This window comes from Nerophis ophidion, linkage group LG02, assembly GCF_033978795.1.
Source record: "Nerophis ophidion isolate RoL-2023_Sa linkage group LG02, RoL_Noph_v1.0, whole genome shotgun sequence".
Lineage (NCBI taxonomy): Eukaryota > Metazoa > Chordata > Actinopteri > Syngnathiformes > Syngnathidae > Nerophis > Nerophis ophidion.
The window spans coordinates 73348428-73356895 of NC_084612.1; the positions used below are offsets into that span (position 1 = coordinate 73348428).

Genomic DNA, 8468 nt, shown 5'->3' on the forward strand with positions numbered 1-8468 from the left:
CATCATAAGTGGATTAAAAATGATAGTAAAAAGGTGCATTAACTGAAAGCTTTACTAAAAAGGGAACTATTTTAAACTGTTTCTTAAAAGTTTTAACACAGTCAAGATCACAGAGGGACTGGTGCAAAGTATTCCAGAGTCTGGAACTCCAGGTCTCCACGGGTATTAAAGGCCTACTGAAAGCCACTACTAGCGACCACGCAGTCTGATAGTTTATATATCAATGATGAAATATTAACATTGCACCACATGCCAATACGGCCTTTTTAGTTTACTAAATTGCACTTTTAAATATCCCGCGGAGTTTCTTGTTGAAAACGTCGCGGAATGATAACGTGTGTTTGTGACGTTAATGGTTGGAAGGGACATATTAGCTTAGCACCACTTACGGCTAAAAGTCGTCTCTTTTCATCGCATAACTACACAGTATTTTGGACATCTGTGTTGCTGAATCTTTTGCAATTTGTTCAATTAATAATGGAGACGTCAAAGAAGAATGCTGTTGGTGGAAAGCGGTGGATTGCAGCTGCCTTTAGCAACCGAAACACAGCCAGTGTTTCTTTGTTTGTCGTGAAGCTTTAACACAGAGCGGTCAAGCGAACATGTTTCTCTACGTCGACCAGCATGTTTTTGGATGGGAAAATTGTGATATTAAGTCGTCTCTTACTATAGACATAAGTGGATTATGCGTCCTCCTGCAGTAGCTGTCAAAAAAGGCAGCTGTGATCTTGGCTCCTCGGCTTCTCTCTGAGACACTGGCGTGTTCACCGCAGCCATCCGACTTTCAGGTATGTTTTTACAATCTCACTAAAACACTATTAAAACAATAAGCAGATAAGGGATCATCCGGGTACAAGGTACAAGCGGCCGAAATGAGTTTCCTCCGCCAGGTTGCGGGGCCCTCCCTTAGAGATAGGGTGAGAAGCTCTGCCATCCGGGAGGAACTCAAAGTAAAGCCGCTGCTCCTTCACATCGAGAGGAGCCAGATGAGGTGGTTCGGGCATCTGGTCAGGATGCCACCCGAACGCCTCCCTAGGGAGGTGTTTAGGGCACGTCCAACCGGTAGGAGGCCACGGGGAAGACCCAGGACACGTTGGGAAGACTATGTCTCCCGGCTAGCCTGGGAACGCCTCGGGATCCCCCGGGAAGAGCTAGACGAAGTGGCTGGGGAAAGGGAAGTCTGGGTTTCCCTGCTTAGGCTGTTGCCCCCGCTGCCCGACCTCGGATAAGCGGACGAAGATGGATGGATGGATGGGATCATCCGGAATTATCCTAGTAAATGTGTCTAATTACATCTGAAACGCTCACACTGCCGGAGCCGTCGCTTTTTATTATACTTTTTTTTTCTTTTCTTTTCTAGTCCTTCACTATCAATATCCTCATCCACGAATCTTTCCTCCTCGCTCAAATTAATAGGGAAATTGTCGCTTTCACGGTCCGTATCGCTCTTGCTGCTGGTGGCCATGATTGTAAACAATGTTCAGATGTGAGGAGCTCCACAACCCGTGACGTCACGTGCACATCGTCTGCTACTTCCGGTACAGGCGAGGCTTTTTTATTAGCGAACAAAAGTTGCAAACTTAATCGTGGATGTTCTCTACTAAATCCTTTCAGCAAAAATATGGCAATATGGCGAAATGATCAAGTATGACACATAGAATGGACCTGTTATCCCCGTTTAAATAAGAAAATCTCATTTCAGTAGGCCTTTAAAATGATTTTTTGGGGATCTTTAGAAGACCCTGACCGAAGACTGGACTCTCAGCCCTGAAGAGTCAGGGAATAGCAAGTCAGGGATGTACTGAGGGTCCCACCATGCAACGCACGGAACGTCAGGACTATAAATAACTCAGAATGCTGCTTTGCTTTCGCAGCCCAGGATGCTCTAAAGTAGTAAACGATCACAAGTCCGAATCGGGTCAAGTCCATCAATGTTTTGAAGACGTACCTGCGCTCGAGAAGGTGACTTTTCTTGCATCCGAAGCTCACAGATTGGCTGGCGTGTCCATCAATCACCGATGTGTGTGTGTGTGTGTGTGCAGAGCTGCAGCACAGCCTCAGTGAGGGTCACCCTGCAGGGGCTCAGGCTTTAACCTCCTCTGAGAAGCTCCTCCTACATCCGCCAGCAAAGTTGCGCGTGGCCGGCCCGTGGCTGGAGGCAACCCCCCCCACCCCCTGTGCGTGTGCGGGGAGCCCCTTTGTTGCAGCACGTTCGGGGAGACGCGCTCAGCCGCCTGAGCCTAACTGTATGTGACAGCTTGAAGTTGCATGTGAGCAGGTGTTTGCTGCATGCCCTCTTGCAGCCACTGTTGCACATAAGTTCATGTCGCCCGGGAGGCCAGGGCCACGCATTCACTCGCCCCGCCGGGTCAATATCACGTCTTTTAGTATCCAAAGAAAAAAAACGGAAAAAAAAACACAGTGACTTACAATAAATGTTGGGGCAGGAGGGCTTGAATGGAATAACTTAACATAACTTTTGGAAGTCATCACTGTTTTGTTTTGGTTTTTTTGTCATAAAACTCAATTGCTGTGTGCTATTTTCTAGTGTTGTCATCTCGATTAATTTTTTTTCTTAGATAAATGCTCAGAAAAGGATATAATGTGGAGCTCACAAATAAAGAGTTTAACCATCTCGGTCAAAGATGTCCAAACTTTTAGAAAATATGTAAAAACGTGTGTGTGTGTGTGTATGTATATATCTATCTATATATATATAGATAGATATATATTTTTTTATGAGTGTGTGTGTGTGTGTGTGTGTGTGTGTGTGTGTGTGTGTGTGTGTGTGTGTAAAAATGTGTATAGTTTTGATTTATTTATTTATATGTATATTTTTTATTTATTTATTTATTTATTCAATAATGTATCATTTATAATATATATAATATATATATTTATAATTTATATATATATATTTTTGTGTGTGTGTGTGTGTGTAAAGATGTGTATAGTATAGTTTTGATTTATTTCTTTATTCAATAATGTATCATTTATAATATATATATTTATAATTTATATATATATATATATATATACACATATATATATATGTACATACATACATACATATATTCATACATGTATGTATATATGTATATATGTATGTATGTATGTATATATGTATCTGCGATGAGATGGCGACTTGTCTAGGGTGTACTCCGCCTTCCGCCCGATTGTAGCTGAGATAGGCACCAGCGCCCGCCACGACCCCGTAGGGAATAAGCGGTAGAAAATGGATGGATGGATGGGATATATATATGTTATATATTGAGATATCCTATTTTTTCTCAATTTTCTTATTTTTTTCCTCACTTTTCCTCCTTTTTTTCAATTTTCTTTTTTTTTCCTCACTTTTGTTTCTTTTTTCGACCTTTTTCTTCATTTTCATCTTTACTCTCAATTTTCCTCTTTTTTTCTTCTCAGTTTTCATTTTTTTTTCTCAATTTCCATCGTTTTTTCTTGATTTTCCTCCTTTTTCTCAATTTTCCTCTTTTTTTCTTCAATTTTTCTCTTTTTTTCTTCTCAATTTTCATTTTTTTTTCTCAATATCCATCGTTTTTTCTTGATTTTCATCTTTTTTCCTCAATGTTTTTTTTTTCCTCAACGGGTGCTCTCCTCCGCATTCGGGAGATGGGGTTGGGGGGGGGGGGGTATATATTTTTTAAGTGTTTCATATATATATATATATATATATATATATATATATATATACATATATATATATATATACAATCCGTTCATGAATGAGTATATCCGTTCGGCCACCGTGTTCAATGGAGAAGTCTGACCTACAAAATGTGCAAGCAGCACACCTGTTCCCTTTCGAGCTGTCCTGGATGAACAGAAATGATTGTTTCCAATCATTTTGGAACTTGTATGCGTACTTCTTCTTCTTACTTGTCTTAGCCATTTCTCTTCTTCGTTCTTCTGCTTTGTCTCTGTTATGTTTTTGGACATAACTACTTGCCGTAGTTTGGAAGCAGTGCATGATGGGAAACTGGATGTTGTGTGTCAGTGTATTAACGTGCCGGCTGGAATAAACACACGCTGAGAAATAGCTCCATGCCTGCCTACTTTGTGGGTTGTAGATGAAGCTATGGATAACGGAGACATATATAATAGTCTCCTTTTCAGGTGAGAGAGGACGCTAAAGCCACGCCCCCAAATATTGTTGTCCGGGTGGAAATCGGGAGAAATTCGGGAGAATGGTTGTCCCGGGAGATTTTCGGAAGGGGCTCTGAAATTCGGGAGTCTCCCGGGGAAAATTGGAAGGGTTGGCAAGTATGTCTCACCCCTCTAAGTGTCAGGACTTGGACTTTGGCGCGGTTTGTTTTCCCATGGTGCAGAGCGACTGGACTGGACAAGGGGTGAAGGTAAAGGCATGATTTAATTTTACTTAAAAAAAGGAACAAACAAAAGACGCACAAAAACTAGCACAAAGGCACAACCTTGGATATAAAAACGAAAACACTTACTGTGACGTGAAAAAAAAACAAGCATGGAACAATGTCAGGGGTACCAGGATTGTATCAAGGGTGATGTCGCCAGGCCGACTACCTGGCAACTATGGCTTAAATAATAGTGACCTGATTATTGACAGGTGCGTGAGTCCAAACAAATCAGGTGCATGAGTCATGAACACATAACAGGTGAAAACTAATGGGTCGCCATGGTGACAAAACAAGGGAGTGAAAAAAAGTTTTTCCTTTATTACCTCTTGTGCCCATATTTGTTCCCACAACCGCACCTTAAATTGGAGTCCTTAATCTCGTTATATGCAAATATAATGACAATAAAGTCCATTCTCTTCTATTGTATTCTTAAAGGCAACAATATTGTGCAAAATACACTTTTCTCACATATTGGTACCTGTTTTTGTGATGATCCGTTGCCCGGATAATTTGTTTGTTTTAGTTTAAGACTCTCTTAGTTCCGTTTTAGCACCCCTGAGTTTGCCATGGGTGCTGATTATTTTTACCTGCCTCTAATTAGTGTTCGGAACGCTCACCTGCTCCCGGGCACTAATCAGAGAGCTATTGTCACAGTTATTCGGTGTCGAACCCCAAGATGCAGAGAAGGAGGCAGGCATTTGGTAAGTAAGACAAAAACAAAACCAAAAGGGTACAAACAAAAAGCGCGCTCATGGGCCGAATAACAAACTAAGGGTCTTTAGCATAGAAGCTAGCAAGAAACAAAAAAGGACCTAGCGTGAAAGCTAGCGGGTAGCAAACAGGAAAAACTGGAAATGGCTAATGCTAACGGAAACAGCTTACCGCGACGACGCCCAGGACAAAATGTAGCACGACAGGTAGTAGCCGTAACAAAACGATACGACATGTGGCAACGACAATACAATGATCCAGCAACTGACACAAGACAAAGCAGGTACCAATGGGTGCGGGCTGATTGGCAACAGGTGTGGCCAGGTGCCAATCAGCCACAGTTGAGGAGGAACACAGCACTCAGGGAACAACACAGGAAGCTGACAAAATAAGAGCACTAGACAGGAACTAAGGACAGGAAATACTAAACACAGAGGAAACAGACAAATGCAGAGGAAAAAACTAAAACATAAACAAACTGTCAGGGGAAAGCCTGACAGCTATTTCTTCCTGCCTTAGGCCACACTCGGTCCGGCTGTTTTGTTTGCTCCATGCACCAAGTTACGTTTGTATACCTTTTGCATCCATTTTCTACCGCTTGTCCCTTTTGGGGTTGCTGGAGCCTATCTCAGCTGCATTCGGGCGGTAGGCGGGGTACACCCTGGACCATTCGCCACCTCATCGCAGGGCCAACACTTATAGACAGACATCATTCACACACTAGGGACCATTTAGTGTTGCCAATCAACCTATCCCCAGGTGCATGTATTTGGAGGTGGGAGGGGCCTATCCCCAGGTGCATGTCTTTGTAGGTGGGAGGAGCCTATCCCCAGGTGCATGTCTTTGGAAGTGGGAGGGGCCTATCCCCAGGTACATGTCTTTGGAGGTGGGAGGGGCCTATCCCCAGGTGCATGTCTTTGTAGGTGGAAGGGTGCCTATCCCCAGGTGCATGTCTTTGGAGGTGGGAGGGGCCTATCCCCAGGTGCATGTCTTTGGAGGTGGGAGGGGCCTATCCCCAGTTGCGTGTCTTTGGAGGTGGGAGGGGCCTATCCCCAGGTGCATGTCTTTGGAGGTGGGAGGGGCCTATCCCCAGGTGCATGTCTTTGGAGGTGGGAGGGGCCTATCCCCAGGTGCATGTCTTTGGAGGTGGGAGGGGCCTATCCCCAGTTGCGTGTCTTTGGAGGTGGGAGGGGCCTATCCCCAGTTGCGTGTCTTTGGAGGTGGGAGGGGCCTATCCCCAGGTGCATGTCTTTGGAGGTGGGAGGGGCCTATCCCCAGGTGCGTGTCTTTGGAGGTGGGAGGGGCCTATCCCCAGGTGCATGTCTTTGGAGGTGGGAGGGGCCTCTCCCCAGATGCATGTCTTTGGAGGTGGGAGTGGCCTATCCCCAGGTGCATGTCTTTGTAGGTGGGAGGAGCCTATCCCCAGGTGAATGTCCTTAGAGGTGGGAGGGGCCTCTCCCCAGGTGCATGTCTTTGGAGGTGGGAGGGGCCTATCCCCAGGTGCATGTCTTTGGAGGTGGGAGGGGCCTATCCCCAGGTGCATGTCTTTGTAGGTGGGAGGGGCCTATCCCCAGGTGCATGTCTTTGTAGGTGGGAGGAGCCTATCCCCAGGTGCATGTCTTTGGAGGTGGGAGGAAGCCGGAGGGAAAACCACGCAGTCACGGGGAGAACATGCAAACTCCACACAGAAAGATCCCGAGTCCGGGATTGAACCCAGGACTACTCAGGACCTTTGTATTGTGAGGCACATGCACTAACCCCTGATCCACCGTGCTGCAAGTAATGAGGACACTGGCTACAGAAAATGAATGAATGCAGAAGACGTACTTTAAAAAGTGTGCTTCATCCGAGGCAGCACATGACCACGTCCTCCAAACTTCTATTTAATTATTCACATTTGATGACGTTGAGACTCAGATGCTCCTCCATTCTCAGCTGGCCTCTCGCTTTGCTCAGAGGATTTCCTCCCCTGTTTGTGGGCAGTTATTCCATATTTTGTTCTGAAAGAAGGACACATCAAATTTCACTTCACTTCACTTCACACACACACAGGAAAACACACCCGGGCACGCACACGACCTCCCGTGAATCCCCTGTGCTTCAATGCCAGGCCTCAGTCCATCTGTCTTACCTCCAGTCCGGTGAGAGAAGTCCACTCCACAGCATGATGGGGTGCAAATGTGCGTGATTGCATGAGAATTCATTTAATTTCCTGCACAACAGACAATTAGTTCCATGCAGAGGTGACACACAGTCTGTGCTGAATGATTTGCAAATCATTTTCAACTCATATTCAGTTGAATATGCTACAAAGACAACATATTTGATGTTCAAACTCATAAACATTTTTGTTGCTGTTGCAAATAATCATTAACTTTAGAATTTGATGCCAGCAACACGTGACAAAGAAGTTGGGAAAGGTGGCTATAAATACTGATAAAGTTGAGGAATGCTCATCAAACACTTATTTGGAACATCCCACAGGTGTGCAGGCTAATTGGGAACAGGTGGGTGCCATGATTGGGTATAAAAACAGCTTACATGAAATGCTAAGTAATTCACAAAAAGGACACCCCTTTGTCCACAACTGCGTGAGCAAATAGTCAAACAGTTTAAGAACAACGTTTCTCAAAGTGCAATTGCAAGAAATTTAGGGATTTCAACATCTACACTCCATAATATCATCAAAAGGTTCAGAGAATCTGGAGAAATCACGTCACGTAAGCGGCGTGGCCGGAAACCAACATTGAATGACCGTGACCTTGACTGTATCAAAAACCGACATCAATCTCTAAAGGATATCACCACATGGGCTCAGGAACACTTCAGAAAACCGCTGTCACTAAACACAGTTGGTCGCTACATCTGTAAGTGCAAGTTAAAGCTCTACTTTGCAAAGCGAAAGCCATTTATCAACAACATCCAGAAACGCCGCCGGCTTCTCTGGGCCAGAGATTTGCAAAAAAAATAAAATGTTTATGAATTTCAACATCAAATATGTTGTCTTTGGAGCATATTCAACTGAATATGGGTTGAAAATGATTTGCAAATCTTTGTATTCCATTTGGGCTTCACGGTGGCAGAGGGGTTAGTGCGTCTGCCTCACAATACGAAGGTCCTACAGTCCTGGGTTCAAATCCAGGCTCGGGATCTTTCTGTGTGGAGTTTGCATGTTCTCCCTGTGAATGCGTGGGTTCCCTCCGGGTACTCGGGCTTCCTCCCACCTCCAAAGACATGCACCTGGGGATAGGTTGATTGGCAACACTAAATGGTCCCTAGTGTGTGAATGTGAGTGTGAATGTTGTCTGTCTATCTGTGTTGGCCCTGCGATGAGGTAGCGACTTGTCCAGGGTGTACCCCACC

The 8468-nt window shown here is 44.6% G+C and overlaps 1 protein-coding gene across 1 annotated transcript in view; it reads right to left on the reverse strand.

Annotated features, from left to right (window-relative positions):
- Nucleotides 1-2105, reverse strand: part of LOC133545043 (neurogenic differentiation factor 4-like) — a 7233-nt gene extending 5128 nt beyond the window's left edge. Inside the window, exon 1 of the mRNA XM_061890342.1 lies at nt 1949-2105. The gene's annotated coding sequence lies outside the window, so the exon portion shown is untranslated. The remainder of the gene's footprint in view (nt 1-1948) is intronic.
- Nucleotides 2106-8468: the final 6363 nt, after the last annotated feature.